The 18,809-nt window shown below is 36.3% G+C and overlaps 1 protein-coding gene and 1 long non-coding RNA gene across 3 annotated transcripts in view; one reads left to right on the top strand and one right to left on the bottom strand.

The window, feature by feature from the left end:
• The window catches only part of LOC112154689, a 137,634-nt gene extending 128,005 nt beyond the window's left edge, over window positions 1–9,629 (top strand). Inside the window, exon 4 of the long non-coding RNA XR_002920687.2 lies at window positions 9,174–9,629. This is a non-coding gene — a long non-coding RNA (uncharacterized LOC112154689). The remainder of the gene's footprint in view (window positions 1–9,173) is intronic.
• nrg3b (neuregulin 3b) overlaps window positions 1–18,809 on the bottom strand; it is a 293,063-nt gene that overhangs the window by 82,659 nt on the left and 191,595 nt on the right. The gene's annotated exons all lie outside the window — the stretch shown is intronic.

Genomic DNA, 18,809 nt, shown 5'->3' with positions numbered 1-18,809 from the left:
TTCTTAAAGTTTATTTTTAACAGCCTCCTCTTCTTTTATTTTCTCTGTGTTTTTTAAGTTTTGGATCCATTTTCTGCTCTAATCAAGTTTTGCTTAGCAGGTTTCCAGCACTTATGTTGATTATCGAGGCAACAGAAAGTTTGATTCCGCTTCTTCATCTATTATTGAAAAAAAAAGTTTATTTCTTTAATTAATGGACTTTCATAGAATTTTTCATCATCAATATTTAGAAATCTGGAGCCACAATCCACAAATATTATTTTTCTCTGTAAATGAATGTGTTTATAAATTAATAATTAACTCAACTAGTTCCTAATGCCAATTTAGACAGACATCACAGTAATGTGGTAAGTACTACTTTCAAATTAGTATTTGAATGTAGAACAATTTGAGTGAAATCAATGAAGTTAAATGGCCACATTTCTGAGTCTGTATGTTTGACTTTTTTTATCTTTTATTTTAAAAATTTAACACTTTCATTGGAACAATCCTTCATTCTAGGACAGGAATTCATGTTTGTCATTGGACACCAGTGAAGATTGAAAATCCTTGAAAAAAAACGTGCTGTCTTATGGGGTCCAGATGACCCCACTTTTAATGTAAATATGCCTAGGATAGTAGAAGGGTTAAGGGTTCCAGTCTACGTCCCGTGATTTGGTGACCCATGATTGGCCTATGCATTTCTTTACTTTCTGTGGGCCGGTACCAAGCAGCCCTCGGACCGGTACCAGAGGTTCGGGACCCGTAATTTAATGGGAACACCCACAGTGTAAAAAAATGACAAGTTGGAGACACCCAAAGCCTCAAAAAGTGGCGCGGCAGGGGCCCAAACCATACATTTATATATGACGAGTTGCTCTGTGCCAACAGTACCGCCCAAAACGGAGTAGCAAAATTCTAATGAATTACTGCCGCTCTGCAGAAACTATGTCCTCAAAAAATGATTTTTCTTTTTTTTTTTTTTTTTTTTTTAAGAGTTGGCTAAAAATGGCCAATATTAAAAGACCTGTGGGAATGCCTTGAAAATAGCTTAAAAAAACATCAAAGTGGGTCAAAATGAGATTGTTATCTGGACATATTGAGATGATTAGCTAAACACACGCTGAAAAGCCTTCAGGGCTTTAAGCTTTACATGGGCTCGGGATGTGGGAGGGTCGCGGGGCAGCCCCCACTGCTGACTTCTAGGAAAAGTGTTTAAATCCCTGTTAATTGTTTCTATCAAAACATGAACAATGTTGCTAGAGTTGTTTTAGTGAACAAAAGCCACAAAGCATAACGACAAAGCTGCCAAATTTCCTGCAGAGTGTTTAGCGTTTGCTTAATGCTGGTTTAGTGCCTCATAAGTGTAGCATGTCACGTTTGTTGCAAACTGGTTCTTTATGAATGAACTGAACTGAAGTGGAATAACAGCAACATGTCATCCACGTTAGCCTGTATCTTTTCCTAACACGCCATTAAGTTGCAAAAAACGGGGGCGAGGCTCCCGTGCCCCTCTGACAATATGAGTCAGGGGCAGCAATCTGGAAAATGAGAGGATTTCAACCTGTAATTTATCCAGGTTGTCAGATTATTTTTTTGCAAATTTGTGTCAATAAATAAGTTTTCAAAACAACAAAATTTAACAGAAAAGTGAATCAATTTGTAAAAGCAGCTTTCTCTATTCAATATTTCTCCAATCAAGCAGATAGACAACTGAAAAGAATTCCACCATTAGCCCATGACTACTGTGCAATTACAACCCGGGCATGATGAGAGTGTGTATAACGCTGAGAGATAATCACGGTGTTCTGTGTGAAGGATACGCCTTTGCAGCATAAATCACTACTTTAATGCAAAACAAACATCATAGACATGTCTAATGATGGCATGCACATCATTAATGCCGCTCAGCTCCTAACTGATAGCCTACAACTCTGTTAACACAGCAAACAGAGAAATCCCAGAGGGATCCGAACCTACGTTCGCTCTGCAAAAAGCTTTAAGGCAAGCTGGCAAGTAAGCAGAACAGATTTGTGTTGCGTAATGTCAGCAGGTACCTATAAACAATGATGCTAAAAGACGGATACACATAAAGAAAATACTTGCGAACATGCAAAGGTTAACATCTTTTCATCATCTTATTATTTACCTAATAATTCCTTGTGTTCATTGGGTCTCATCAGGTTTCTGATGACTTCATCAAACACTTCATTCAACACATCTTCCCCAGAATGGACTCTTCAACTGCTTGTTAAAGTAATTAAAAAACAATAAACCTTTGTTTTATGTCCTATTTAAAAAAAAAGGGTTTAAACCAACATGTTCATTTGCATTTCCCCCGAAGGTAAACGACGTCACCTGCAACGTTAGTGCTAGTTGTTAGCTTCGTTGAAGACCCACTTTGATGAAAATGGTGTCTTTGGTACTTAAAACATGTTCTTGTGGCATTTTTTTGATGCTCAAAAATGCATTTCTGAGAATTTCTTTAGACAAATCGTTGTGAGCAGACAAAAATATGAAGATATTCTGGGGTCTGCTTCACTCTAAGGACAAATAGATCCATGTACGTCTTCGTTTTCCTCATCTGAGCTGGCATCTGGCTCCGAACTCTATGACTGAATAGCTCAGATATTTAGAACTTTTTTGAAACATGCTACATGTTAGTCACGTCAGGAGCAATAGCTGCTTTAGCCTATCACAAAACCTGTAAAACAAAACATGTTAGCTTCATTAAGCATTAGCTCTGTTAGCGAAGTCAGAATACCCGTAGCTCCCAACCTTGTTTGCGACACGTAAGAAAATAGACTGATACCACTAAAACAAACACTACTGTGACTACGCTAACTCCCAACCTTCTTAGTAACACGGAAATGTCCTGCACCGCTACATGCTAGCTGCATTAGTGTATTTAAAAAAACATCCAACCTCGTCTGCAACACATAGAATACCAAATGTTACTGTCACAACACCAGCTCCCAACCTTGTTTGTAATATGTAAAAAATAAAAATATAATAAAAAAGGCCAAAACTAACTATAGCGGTAACACCTGTAACTCCCAACTTTGTTTGCAACATGTATATAATAGACTAATACTGCTACAATAAACGTTAGCGTGACTATGCTAACGCCAAACCTTGTTAGGAACATGGAACAAAAAGGTCCTGCACCGCTACATGTTAGCTGGATTAGCATATTTACAAATTATCCAAAGTTGTTTGTAACACATGAAAAAACAGACTAATTCCACAAAACAAATGTTACTGTCACAATGCAGCTCTCAATATTGTTAGTAATATGTATATAAAAAACAACAATCTGACAATGCTAAACGTTAGCTGCATTAGCCGAAGTAAAAAACACAGAAACTTGTTTGCAACATGTTGAAAACAGACTGATGCCGCTAAAAGAAACGCTATTTGTCTATGCCAGCACCAAACCTTGTTAGTAATATGTAAAAAAAAAGAAGAAACAGTCTGACTGAGTCTACCACATGTTAGCTGCACTAGAAGCGTTAGCACCTATAGGGAATTCACAATACCTGTAACTCCCAACCCTGTTAGCAACACGTAAATAACAGACTAATACTGCTACAACTAACGTAACTGTGACTACACTAACTCCAAACCTGGTTAGTAGCACACAAAAGTCCTGCACTGCTAAACGCTAGCTGCATTAGCATGTTTACAACACATCCAACCTTGTTTGCAACACGTAAAAAACAGGCTGATACATCTTAAAAAAATGCTACTGTCACAATTTCAGCTCCCAACCTTGTTAGTAATGACTAAAAAGAAAAAAAAAGAGACAGACACTGCCACATGTTAGCTGCATTAGAAGCGTTAGCCCTGATAGTAAATTCACAAAACCTGTAACTCCTGCAACACATAAATAACAGACTAAAACTGCTGACACAAACTTAACTGTGACATCGCTAAGAAAACACAAGAAAAAGTCCTGCAACGCTACACGTTAGCTGCATTAGCGTATTTACAAAACACCCATAGAAAACAGGCTAATACTGAAACAACAAATGCTACTGTCACAACGCCAGCTCCCAAGCTTGCTAGTAATAAGTTAAAAGAACAGTTTGACACCGCTACGCTAGCTGTGTTAGCATATTGAGGAAACACCAAAACTTGTTTGCAACACATTAAAACAGACTGATACCGCTAAAAGAAACACAAGCATGATAATGCAAGCTCCCAATCATGGTAGTGATATATATATAAAAAAACAGTCCAACAAAAAACTGTTAACTCTTAGCTGTGTTAGCATATTCGGAAATAAACCCAAACATATTGATAGAGCGCTTTCTAAAAATAATGTCAGCATCAGTAGACACAGCCACTGTCCTTTAAAAGATAAAAAAAATTACTTTAGGGCTTGAAGTGTGGATTGTAGTGTGGATACGGTGGTATGTTGCTTCATTCTTCTCCTTTAAGGACCTAGATTTTCATCTCCAGCTACAGCAGGGAGGTCTTGGAGACAGAAAGTACTGGCATACAACAATCCTCCCAACTGGCAGGCAAAACTACTAAAAATAAATGAAGAATTCAGAAAAAAAAATGTTTTCAATCCCATTTTAAAGATCCTTCAAAAAGCCGTCTGTAAATGGCTGCTTTCCTTTCTCCTTCTCTAACAACTGTTTCATAGCAACACCAAACCTTGGATGCTGGAAATGACGGAGATGAAGACAGAAAAAATAAAAAATAAAAGTTGAAGCACATGTTTTGGGTGACAGCTCACACTACTCCAAATAAATGTTTATCTTTATGTTTGAACACACTGTGGTTTGCAAACCTGTCAGAGCAGATGAGGCACAGAGAGATACCTTCACACAAAGAGTACGGCGCCTTGAAAGCGCCGTTCGGCTTTGATTCCTCGCGGGCTTCATAATTATCAATGCGCCTTTCAAATCACAAGAGCCTAATTCGAAGTCATAGATGTACAGAAGATTTTTTTTTTTTTCTGGGGTTTGATGGGATGAACACAACGAGACAGATTTTCCAAAAACTCTGGTCATTAGAATAGTGTTGCCGCAGCAACCATAAGATCAGCGTCAGGTATCTCTATTCAACGGGGCTCTGCACAGGTGATAGCCAAAGAAATAATTATGCAAATTCAGTCCTGAATATTCATCACTGACTTCCTCCATCTGACTAAGCTGAGAAATGCCGGCCTTGATGGAACGGCGGAGACTAAAAATATCAGAGAGGAAGTCATCTGTGAGAGCAGGTGCTGGGGATCACTTGGAGAATGAGCATTTTAATCTGTATTATTTTCCTGTGGAAGGAGGCAGCGTTCGGAAAAAAAAACAAACAAAACAAAAAGCGAAGTTGATAATGTTCCGCCACGGCAGACAGACTGAAGTGGTGAAACCGGAAACTTCTAACTACGATCCAGACGCCTTTGATGTCGGTTGGAGGGTGAGCGGAAATTAATAAGATAAGGCGGGAATCTTATTAGGCAGTGGAGGCGTGTCAGGATCGCAAAGCACCTCGACAAAAACGGCGTCCCTTTGTCTTCAGGTCAAAGCTCGTTTATCCTTTCAGACCTGCGTTGTTTTTAGCTTACTGTGTAAAATGTATCTCCGTGAGTAGACTTAAGATAGCCACCGTTTGGGAAAAACGTTACATAAATGTGTCTTTTTGTTGCTCCACGTTTATGAGCTGATTAGCTTGCGGTCGTGGCGCTGTAGGAACCCCTCCGCTCACACTACTACAGAAAAACACACTAAACTAGGAACATAAAGTAAGACGTGACAGTTATTACTCTTGGATTAAACACAAGGAAATATACTTTCATCCTTAAACCTGAAAAGTTCTAGGTGAGTAAACCTTTAGGGTTTTAATTTTCAACATAAAAAACTACCAAAGTCGTAGTGTTCTTCAAAGAAACCCCCATCATCACACAGGTGGACTGAGCCCTTCCCTCATTATTGATTGATTACTATCTGGTGAGAAGATATTTAGAAATAAATCTAATCTCACTTCAATCAGAAGTGGACAAAACAGGCTCAGGTGGACGCGCTCAGACCTATTTCTGACACAAAAAAGGACTTTTGCATATTTAAAAGTGTACAAATACATCAATACAAACAAGGAAAATGTTAATCAGAAAAACTATAATTTAACACAATATGCATTTGAAACATCATTACAAATGTTTTATTAAGACGTGATTCATTTTTTTCGTCTGATTAATTAATCGAGTACAGAGCTCCAAAAAAGGGAAATAAAAAAAAATGAAGTGAGAAAAACGTTTTGTTTTCTTTTAAAAATGTAAGTTAAAAAACGAAATTTCTCGTTACTATCTTAGTAAATAGATTTTTTTTATGTGAATAAAAAAATGATAAAAAAGTTTTTACTTCAGTTTTAAGAAAAAAAAAATGTGACTTTCATTTTTAGAATATATTTTTTTCAATTATTATGTGGTGTACACCACGTAGTAACTGGTGTGTATCAATTAGTAACCAGAAACATTTTTTTTTAATTAATTTAAATTTCTAGAAAAAAGAAAAACATATTTTTCGCTTCATCCTTTTTTTTATATTGATGGCCCTTTAGGGGCTCCTGATTAGGATTTAAAAAAAAAAAATTAAATGAATATAAAAAAATAATTTTGGCTACTAACTAGTGGGCAGCAGATAGTAACTGGTGCGCATCAGTTACTATCTGGTGCACACCAGGTAGTAACTGATGCGTACCAGAAACCATTTTTTTCCTTAAAAAAAAAGCACCTTAAATGATCTTTTTTTTTTTTTTAAATTTATGAAATACAATTGTTGTTCTGATCATGAAATAATATGTATATTTTATAATTTTACTTTTGTAAAAAATGCGTTAAATATTTAGATTAATTAATTTTTAAGTCATAAGTTAGTGAATATTGAAATATTGTCGTGACATGTCGGGATTCATATCGTATCATGACACAAGTATCGCGATACTAATTTCTGATACACACCTGTAATAAATGTGCCTAAAAAAGACAGAATGCAGACATAATTGTAAAACGAGACTTGATTCTATGAAAACAATGACAATTTTGCAACACAATAGTCTTTAGTCGTCCGTTTTATGGTAAAAAGATGGATGTGGAGTTGCCCGGTTCACACCAAACGCATTGCAGTGGCAATTTCTGTGTCTAACTCTGTGCTGATGTTCAGACGTCCATCTTGACTGATCTCTTCCTTTTCACCGCCTCCTCTTCAGTGGCGGACGACCTGCTGATGAATAATTTACGCAGCCACTAACGTCCTCAGATTAGACAGAGAAAATTGTTTCAGGAGCGCATGAATGTTTAAAGAGCAGCCACTGAACCTCTTCGGCGCTATCATTAATATCAGAAGGACGAGGCGGCGATGGCACCGGGGCCCATGCAAATTCAGCAAAAAAAAGGGGGTTTGATTTGGGGTGGCGAGCCATTTTGTTTCTGCGATAAAGCCGATAAAAGAAGAGAAACGCCAAGCGGCTGTCACGAGGAGGAGAGGCAGGCAGTTTGAAACCATCTCCCAACATCTGCTGCCAGGGTTTCTGCATGTTCTGGCACCAGTCCCCGAAAGCTGTACATACAAGGATTCTCCGTCCATAAAAGCACTTTTTTTTTTTTTTTTTTTTTTTTGCTATCATCCGCTGGCAGCGTATTAATGTTAACATCCGCCCAAACCAAGGAAAGGAAAAAAGAACTAAATGTTTCTCTGAATCTTTCTCATCCCTCACATCATGACACATCATTTCTTTTTAACCAACGAGAACATTTCTCAACACTCCACATTACAGCAGGAGAAGGCTTCATATGAAGCACATATTCTATCTGCGGGCTAAAATGTCACCATCATTTGGGGATTGTAATAATGAGTGGACAAAGATCAGCGAGGTGTGTAATAACCTCAAATGTGGTGAGAATGAAGAGTAGAAAATATCGTTGATTGGTTCCTCGATTTAAAAAAGCTCAGACAGGTTTTTTTATTTCCATTTTTTCTTCCAAATTTTGAGAAATCCTTAGTTTTGATAGACTGCAGGTCTTCAGTTTCTTGTAAAAAATATCAGAATTGGATCAAATAATGGAAAATTTTGTTTTTTTAAAAGCTTTTATCCAGTTTAAATATGTGTTCACTCATGTACACCCACATATTTAGTGTAGAATGATGTTTGTTTTCATTTTTGTTAGTTTTGAATTCTTAGTTTGATTGCTTTTGTCTTGTTTCCTGATTTTCTCCATATACATTTCTATACAGTTCTTTAAAAATATAAACTTTACTCCAATAAAATACAATTTTAAACAAAGGTTCCATTGAGATAAAATCTTTAAAACTAAAAAAAAAACTCTTAATGCGGAATTAATGCTTTCTAGTCCTTGTGTTCGGAATAAAATACTAAAAATAAGAAAAAAATATTTTTAGTTTTGTTTTCGCAAAGATCGCTGGCATACCTGATTACTTTTATTTAAATAGGATATATTATATATATATATTTATAATCCATTTAAAATTAATGTTTGAATTAATATAAAATTCTGTGACATTTTGTTTTTAAAAAAGCAAAAAATATATATATAAATAAATAAAATTGAAGTTAAAAATATTTCTAAAATTTTATTAAAATATTTTATTCAAACACTAGATGTTATTCCTAAAAAAAAACAGGTTAATCAAAGAATTTAATTGATGAAATTTTACAAAATATGTATGTTAATCATATTATTAATGATTTTTTATGTGATTTAGTAGATTTTATTTAGCCACTGTCTCAAACTTTGTCTATACATTTTCATGTAATTGTATTAAACATATTTATTTATAAAATGTAAAAAAATCAGTACACTAAGTAGTTATTTATAAAAATAAATAGCAATAGATGAGTCGTTCTTACAATAAAGCTTTGAAAATTTGCTAAACTTTTTCCCGCCAAAAGTGTTGTTTGCAGCAATTTTAAAATAAGCCCTTCTACTGCCCCTAGTGGAATGATGATGAACTACAGGGCAGAAAACATTTTTTTTGGTAAAGTTTGGACCATTCTAATAAGATAGGGTCACAAATATATACATATCATAAATTACATGACTAAAACCTAATTAAACAGCTTATCCAGATGTCCTGATGGTATCTTTTTCTGAACATTGTTTAAGAATCTTAAACACAAACAGAAAGAAATGAGAGCATGGAAATGAAATGTTATCTTCTCCCCCACAGGTTCCAGCAGCTCGGGTGTTTGATGATTTCCAGCCGCCAGTTCTTTCGCTGTCGTCCTTCACCTCTTGCTCGGCGCCGTGTAAAGGTGTTTATCAGTGCCGAGCAGAGCGCGCCGTTTGAATGGACGTCTAACCTCGTCTGGAAACCGTTCCCGGGAAAAAATTTGGAGGAAACACTTGACACTGAAATGCTTTTGACCTCAGCGCTCAACTTTTATTAGCAAAATGAAAAGACGACGGAGCCCCACCATCCACACAAAACGGCCTCCTCATGCAGCTCTGTTCAGGACGTGGTTTTTATTAAACATTTATCTCAGAATCCTGATTACTAGCATGTTTTTATAATTATAGTAGAAGATTTCTATGGATTTTATTCCTGTTTGAAAAGAAATGGAGCATCATAAACATGAACATTAGATGTTCTATGGTTTAGATTAAATCTTTGAAATTTTTGAAGTTTTTAATGTAAACCGAGAACAAAAAAAGATTTATTTTAAATATAAAATTTACATAAAAAATGGATTTGAAAAATAAATAAATAAAAATGAGCAAAAAAACAACAATATTATTAATCAGGGGATTATATAGCGGAAATTCTTATTTTATAAAAAGGATTAACCCTAAAGAAATTGTATTATAATAATAAAAGAGATTATATTCAATGCGTGCACGAATCAGCAAAAATAACACAAAGGGAACTTTAATATGATTTATTTTGAAGGACACCAATGCAATGAGTGACACTAAAAATTATGAACAGGACAAGCATTTTTTTAATTAATAATAATCAAAATTTTAACATTTTTGTAAGTATTTTAGCGCTCTGTGATGAAAGAAGAAATTTTGAGAAGTACACCACGTCTCTAAAAGTCGATCCTTCAAAATAAAGTTCAAATATAAAAAAATGCATTAAAACATTATTTAAAAAACTTTTTATTTATGAGAAAAAATGCTAACATTTTCCGTTTTTGAGCATTTATTTAATTAATTATCAGAATTAAATAATTTCTTACAAAATAGAGCAAGTCTTAAATGTGATGTTTTATTTTTAGTGTTGATTTAAAACACGTGTCAAAATTAAGGCCCGGGGGCCAGATCCGGCCCTCCAGATAAATAATTTATTGTTATTAATGACTCAATGTTATCTTGCGCTTATTTTTAACTTGTATAATTTTGGCAAAATATATTTTTTTGGAGAGTAAAATATTAAAAGTTATTTAAGATTGAAATTGATTTATTCTGGAATAATATTCCTGCATTTTAAATATTCATATTTATGTTTAAAAGTTACGGTTTTAAAGTTTAAAAAAATGGCATTCATCTAGCTTTTTGGACTATTTTGGCATTTACTAAAAAAAAAATTCAAGCTATTTTGGAGTTTAGCTAATATTTCAGCTACATGCTAGCTGTTTTGGCTAATTTAATTTGTTTTTCATTTTTTAGGCTAATTTGGAGTTTGGCTAATATTTACACATAAACATTTTGACTAATTTAGGCTTTTTTTTAAATAGATTGATTAGGAGTTAGGCTACTATTTACAGGTTTTGGCTAATTTAGTTTTTTTTTTAGTCTTTCGGGCAGCTATTTTTTAAGCTACATGCTAGCTGTTTTAGCTAACCTAAGTTTTTATTATTGTTATTTTTATTTTTAGTTATTTATTCTAATTTGGCATTTACCAAACTTTTAGCTGGCTATCAGCTTCAGCATTTTCAGCTATCAGCTTCATTAATTTCCTAACCTACGTTTTTTTTTTGGCTAATTTTGCTAATATTTTAGCCGGCAATCATTAAATACAGTGATTTCAGCTATCAACTTTAGCGTTTTTAACTACCAATTTCAGCATCTTCGGCGGCCAAATTCAACTTACAGCATTCACACTAGTATTATCGCAGGTAATGCTATATATCTAGTTCATAATTATGTTAAAAATTTAAAATTTAAAAGTTTTTAAAAGGAGTTTTACAGTGTTTAATAAATGTTTATCCTGTTCGGCCCGCGACCTAAGGTGTAAGGTCTAAGGGTAAAGCCTAGAACACCTTACCTTCTTCTTAATTTCAAAATAAAGTAAGGATTTTTTTTATTCCTTTTTTTTTTAGCAAGCTAAAAATCGGGTAAGTCAGAAATGTAGGGAAAAAAATTAACAGCAAATCATTTGTTTAGTTTTTCTATCTAGAAGAAAGAAAAATGACTCTCTAACTAGAAGGATTTCCTTTGCGGTTTGCTGCGCCGTAAATATTCACCCCACTGGCGTTTCCGTCTGAGGATTCTTCAGCTGAACCTAAATCTACCGGGGCACATATGCAGGGGACTCCTGAGCCCGAAAATAGCCCTTCCAGCTGCAGTCAGCAGTTCAGGAAAGTCAGTGTCTTGTCATTCCCGCTCAACAGCTGAGGCTGAAAGAGGCAGACTACAGGATAAGTGGTATCCAGGAGGTAGGCTCCTGTCAGATTATATAACCACATAGAGCGACCTGAGGCGAGGACGTTATGTGATGACATGTGCCCTTGACGGATACTTTCTCCTGCACTTTTGCTGTTGTTACAGGGCGAAGCCAGCTGGTAATCCAGATGATCACATCACTGCTGGTTTAAAAAAAACAGTCCGTATTAGTCACTGCAAACAAGATTTACTCCTAATTCTGTGTAACAAAAGAGATCCTGCCACTATTGTGGATACAATGTGATTGTTTGGTTTTTACAGAAAAAATGGGGTTCAAATATAAAAATTTACCCCGATCCTGAACAAAAATATTTTATTTTTATTGAAAGTCTTCACTTCATCTGGGTCAGACTTTACTAAGCTATTGACTTTAGGGTTGTTTTTTACACTGAAAAAAATCTTTGATTGGGGCAGAAAATGATCACAACCTTCCTTTTCCTTTTATTTGGCTTCCTATTTATGGGAAAAAATAAAGATTTAAATGAGCTAAACGTTTTGGAGAACTTATTCTAGTCTAGTAGCGACTTATTTCAGGGAAATTTTACATAAAAAAGAGCTCAGACCAGCACTAAATGAAAACCAAAGGAAAAAACTTGCAAAAAACACAGATTAAATCATATATTAATAACATTTATGCCTTTTTTTTGTTTATTTTTGTTGCTCCTCAGTCCATTAAGCTCCGTGGATATCAGCTGTTTACTGTCAGGTATTTTGTTTACCTGTTTCTCAGGTTTAAATTATTCAAATTTGGTTTCTGTCACGCCATGGTCTAGTTGTTTTATGTCTAATTTAGGTGGATTTGTCAAAGTTTTTGTTAAATTTTCACCAACAACCCCATCTCTGTCATTTGGTTCCTCTTAAACACAACTCCTGACAGAATGTGTTTTCACATTTTTACATTTATATTGTGATATATATGAGATTCACTCCCTTTCATTCGGCCTTCTGAGAATCTTTCTGCTTTCACATTGATTGAACGAAAAAGAATCTTATACTGCATTCACCACTTCCAATGAAAAGTCTACGTAAGCGCGTATTTCAAGCGTCTGCTGTCTAGACTCACGCAGAAATGTTTAAGTCGGTTTTGGTTCAACGCCCACTGAACATACATCCTTGTGTATCCAGTCTGGACACATTTGGTTCAGTTTAGGTGAACCAGATTTTTTTTCTCCAATAATCCAGGACAAATTTTCAGTCTGAGTACACCCAAGCAGATCTTGGTCGAGGACTTTTGAGGTGGTCTCGGTTCGTTTCCAGTCTGTCTCCGGTTTGCTCTGAGTTTCCTCAGTCTGAACAGACTCCATACTCGGAGTGGAACAACTGGACTAAAACGACCACCGTGGTCATAAACAGAGTCACAGAACAACGACCAGACAAAGAAACTCATTGAAGTGTGGTTGAATAAAACACGTTAAAACTATTTTTAAACCTCATTTTGCTCTTATGGGGTCAAGATGACCCTACCTTTATATTTATGTATCTTCCTTCCCATGACAAAAGTGGATAAAGGTGGTTTATGTCTGCCACGGACACCAGTTAAGATAAAAAAATCTTTGAAAAAAAAATGTGGGGTCTAGATGACCCTATCTTTATATTGATGTATCATCCGTCCCATTACAAGAGTGGATAAAGGTTGACAGGATTTTATGTCTGCCACGGACACCAGTTAAGATAAAAAATCGTTGAAAAAAAATGTGGGGTCTAGATGACCCTACCTTTATATTGATATATCATCCGTCCCATGACAAAAGTGGATAAAGGTGGTTTATGTCTGCCACGGACACCAGTTAAGTTAAAAATCTTTGAAAAAAAATGTGGGGTCTAGATGACCCTACCTTTATATTGATGTATCATCCGTCCCATTACAAGAGTGGATAAAGGTTGACAGGATTTTATGTCTGCCACGGACACCAGTTAAGATAAAAAATCTTTGAAAAAAAATGTGGGGTCTAGATGACCCTACCTTTATATTGATATATCATCCGTCCCATGACAAAAGTGGATAAAGGTGGACAGGAATTTATGTCTGCCATGGACACCAGTTAAGTTAAAAATGCTTGAAAAAAAAATGTGGGGTCTAGATGACCCCACTTTTAATGTAAACATGCCTAGCCTTGCATAAGCGGAATTGCTTCTCATGTCATTTCCTAACAATCTATGCCGCTTAAAGCTTAAATAAGGTTTGTAAAATGTAGGACTATTCTATTCTGTCTCTCCTTGCTTTGCCCCGCCCCCATAATTTGTAGCCAATGACTGAAGAGATCATTGGTCACTTGGTTTTGGGGTCAAAACAGAAATATCCAGTTTGGATACAGACAAAACACAAGGTTCAGGACTCGGTCCGGACCAAAGGAAGTGGACTCAACTGACTTTTCCAGTCTGAAATCACCCAAAGAAAAGGAAATAAAAATAAATACATGTATAATATTCCCTCCCCAATTTAACTCAATTCACCAGCCTAAAGGAGGCCAACAGAAACACGAGTACAAAACAACCACACAACAACTAGGACTGGGGGCTGATGGGTTTTTTCAATCAGTCCTCTCCAGATACGATCATTGACAAAGATGTATAAAATCAGATGTTCTTTGCAGTTTTACTGCACTGTCGATATGAGAAGTGAAACCAAGTCAGCATTGCTTTTCAAATCCATTTATTCCAATGGCACCAATTTACATGCTCATATAATAAATATATAGTCTTGCAGATACACTATTATCCGTTTTATCTACAAGCAACACAGTCAACAAACGCAGGACCGACTGCAGGTCATCCAGACGCTGTTTTACGAGCACCGGTGGCGTGCAGCAGCCGGTAGACCCTGCAGCTCATTTTCCATCCGCTGGGAGGACTGTCATCCCTTCCACGTCACACGTTTTACGGCCAGAATCAAGGAGCTCTCTGTGGCCAGTTCAACTCCCCTGCATTGTATTGATCCATCACTGACACGGCTGTAATGCAGGACGCCGCTGCTAATGGCGGGTGATAAAGTAACCGTAAACTCGCCAGTGCATTACAGCGACGGCCGGCAGCGGCCAAGACTAACAAATAGGATTTTTACTTTCTGTTTTTTTTTTCTTTTTTTTTTTTTCTTAGACTCCCACTTAAAAGCTGAGAGAGCATTTATGGATTCCTAAAGAGGATGACAACAAGGAGGAATTTCACCACAGAGAGCAACAAATGTAAAGTGTGCTATTCTTCTGAGACTGAATGCTCAATGCAGTGGTTACTTTCCACTTGCGCCTTAAATATGCATGCACTGAGAGCTCAGTGGGAGAAAATAGTTGGCCTTTTTGTTTGTTTACCATGTCTCTGGGGAATTTTTGCAAAATGGCTGAAGAGAGCTAATTGCTTTTTTGCTACTCCTAACCTTTCACATTTGAATGCATGTAAGTTGCTGTGACTACACTGTGCCAAAGGATATGTGGTTTTTATCCCCTCCTTCTTTGAATTTTTGTAATCTGCTCCCTTTGGACTCAACTTACTGGTGTGTATTAAAACAGCCGAACAATAAGACCATTAAATGGCTCTAATTTAGGAAAGTTGAGCTTCTAACGTCGTATGGCTGAAAGGGTTTGTTCCCCAACATGCGGATGTTTGTCTTTCAGGCAAATTTTCATCCAAAACAAAGGAGGCTTATTGCACTTTGGTGTTGCTGTTGTGTTACATTCCAAATTAATCATATTTTTTTGACTGATCTTTCAACGAAACCCTTTTTCACAGGATTATAAAAACACAAGACTCTTTTCACTTAGATTTTTTTTCTCATTTAAGTGAAAATTGTGACATTTTTCTGATGATGGAGGACATATTAATAAAATTATGCCTAAAATTCGCATTTCTTAGTATATGTTATATTCAAATTATTGAAAATCATTAGCAGGGGAAAAAATGTTTGATTTTGTTGCACCGCTAATGCTAGCCTGAGGTTGTAAGGTAATGGAAGCTAGCAAGAGATAGAGAAAGCTAGCGGGAGATAGAGTAAGCTAGCAGGAGATAGAGTAAGTTAGCGGGGGATAGAGTAAGCTAGCAGGAGATAGAGTAAGCTAGCAAGAGATAGAGAAAGCCAGTGGGAAATAAAGTAAGCTAGCAAGAGATAGAGAAAGCTAGTGAGAGATGGTGTAAGCTAGCAAGAAAAAAAGTGTACACTAGCGTGAGATTGTGTAAAATAGCGCAAGATAGTGTAAGCTAGCGGGAGAAAGTGTAAGCTAGCGGGAGAAAGTGTAAGCTAGCGGGAGATAGAGTAAGCTAGCAAGAGAGAGTAAGCTAGCAAGAGAGAGTAAGCTGGCGAGAGAGAGTGAAAGTTAGCGGGGGATAGTGAAAGGTAGCGGGAAATATTGTAAGCTATATAGATAGTGAAAGCTAGAGGGAGATAGTGAAAGCTAGCAGTATGATGGGATGTATATGCAGACTTACTCCGCATCATTGGTCCCGCCCACAACTCATAGGTGAGTTTCTAATGAACTTTTGCACTCTGTAGAAACTATGTCCTAGAAAAGAACAGTTTTTTTTTATTTTTATTTTGCGCTAAAAACTGCATAATCATAATTAAAAGTCCACTGGGAAACCTTTTACTGTAGATCAAACGATGGCTGGAGTGGGCCAGTCTTTTAAATATAATGATGTTGTTTTTAGCAGCAGTTCATTAGTATCTTGTTTCGGAATTGTAGGTGGGATTGTTGGTATGAAGCAACTCCGCCCCTTTCCCTTTCCTGATGCTGAGAGTTCTCTGTTATATCGTTATTATTATTAGCAATATTGGAGCTATCCAGCAGTATTTTTTCGTCTGCTCTTGATTCACAACGATTTGAATAAAGAAATACCCAGAAAGGAGACTTTAAGCTCTATTTTCTTTATATATGTTCTCCATCATGAGACAAATATCACAGGAACATGTTAAAAACCCTAAAAATATGGAGGATAGCGGTTGGAAGAACCCTTGGGGAATTGAGTTTAACCCCTCCCACCTTAGACACTGCTCAATTTAATTAACCCTGTTGATAAATCCTTCAAAAGCTGCACCAATACATCAATCCTTAATTATCTTACTGATAAGATCCTCCTTATTATAGGGACTTTTCACATGGATGGATTCGACTCCCTCTGGAATGTACCACTTTGTTTGCAGGTATAAAAACCTTGCTATGTTTGGTGCAGACGAGGCCGCTCAAGTATCTGTGAAATAGTTGCTTCAAGTTTTCTCATTTGCTGTTCAAGTTTTCATGCTTAATTACAGACCCAGCAGCCATATAGTCACTGCTCACAAACTATTTCCTGTTTCATTTTCTACTTTAAACTGCTAAACTTTTTTTTTTCTTGAAGTCTTACAGACATTTTTTCCTTTTTGACCTTTAACCTTTTTCTTATACTTTGAAGAAGTGAGGCGGTTTATTGTTTAGAAGAAAAAAACATCATTCAGCGCTCATAATGACACACAAACCCAACACAAAATGGGTGTAGGGGCCTTTTTTAAAAACAGTAATATTCCTATAAACATCAACAAGCAGTTATGAGGTCGTTACTCAAGGATAATTACACCCAATCAGCTGGCGCTCACATGTGTTCATTAATAAAGTTTCATCAGCGACTAAACCCTGCTTTTCTGTCCTCTCTTGTTTGGAAATGAAAGAGATTTTCTGGCGGATTAGAGTGCGAGGCGGGAAAAGGAACTGCTGGCGACAGATACGTTTGAAGATGGAACAAATGGATCGTGGTGTGGGGAAATTAGGGGAGATCAGAGAGGTGCCTTTACATTATGCATCCCAGCAAAGTGCATCATTACAACAAACTGTATTTAGAACCATATCGTTAGTGCAATTTTCCCCTTAAATCAGCTTTAATTTCTTCATTGCTACTTTAAAGTACTTGAAGGTGAAAGGCATCAGTTTCCTGTTAAGATGTTTGCACATGTCGGATCCTAAAAACATATTTTTTTTCCCATCATGCTGAGTGGCCGCTGAGTTTAAATTGGTGCTTTCGTTGGTTTGGTGTAGTGGATGCTTGAGAGCTTTGCCACAAGTGTCACGCATCTGTGGTAGCTCGCAGTGCAAAAACAACATCTGATTGAAACATATGTGCAGCGCGCATAAAACACATGTTGCAAATAAATACCCTTTAGCTGTGTACAATCATCCTGCCAATGAGGTCGGCTGTGGAAATATTTTGGAACGCGTTTCGATTGAAAAAAGACATAAATTAGTGACTTTAATTCCACATCAAACTGATGTAAGCAGACTCTGATTACATTTCCTGCTGTGCAGGAACATGTTTAAAGCTAAGTTATGTCTTTTCAATTTTAACAACCATATGGGGAAACACAATTTGACAACTTGATCCCTGATGTGAACACCATATTTTTGAGCAAAAATCACTTTTTTTCCATATACTCACTGCAACTGATAGTGGAAAAAAAGTGTTGGAGCAAAAACATTAATTTAGCAATGTGACAATGAAGAGTCACAGGATCTAAATGTCTATGTGAGTCTATTTTTTATCTCAGCCTGTCAGCCACACCTCTCACAAACAGGTGATGCACACAATTTCTTGTCGATTTTATTTGAATCTAAGAGTCAACACTATAATTGATTGTATCACCATCAACCAATACCCATAAATAACTTTCAAACCTGGAGATCGTAAACATCATCATAAATATCCATAGTCAAAATAGTCGACTATTTTAATAGTTGACATAGTGTTTCTTTATGTCAATAATATGGTCCGCCCTTTATTATGTTTTTAATTTGTTATATTTGAGTCAGTGAGACCAAAACTCTATCTTTTGAGAAAAAAAGTTCATTTGTTTCAGATACTGACCTCATTTGGTTTAAGTCTTGTTTTTTTTTGCCACAAACAAATGAAAGAACGAAGCTGTTTGATTCATTAAATATTTCTCCAGCAACATCTAAATTACATAATCATAGTGAATGAGCAGATTCTGAGTTGAAAGAATGTCAACAATGAACTAATAAAGGGTTCATTGGAAGGAACTAACCCTCTATGAGGGGGAACTTGAGTTTTAGTCTCACTAGAGCACATGTGGCAAAGTCAAGGCCCGGGGGCCGGATCCGGCCCTCCAGGTAATTATATCTGGCCCGCTGGGTTGTTTTATTTTATTGTTATCAACGGCTCGATGTTACCTTGCCCTTGTAACATATTGAACCAACACTGTAATTATGGAGGCTGAGAGATCTGCTAT

This window comes from Oryzias melastigma, linkage group LG19, assembly GCF_002922805.2.
Source record: "Oryzias melastigma strain HK-1 linkage group LG19, ASM292280v2, whole genome shotgun sequence".
NCBI classification, from domain to species: Eukaryota; Metazoa; Chordata; class Actinopteri; order Beloniformes; family Adrianichthyidae; genus Oryzias; species Oryzias melastigma.
This window is presented reverse-complemented; position numbering and strand designations above follow the sequence as displayed.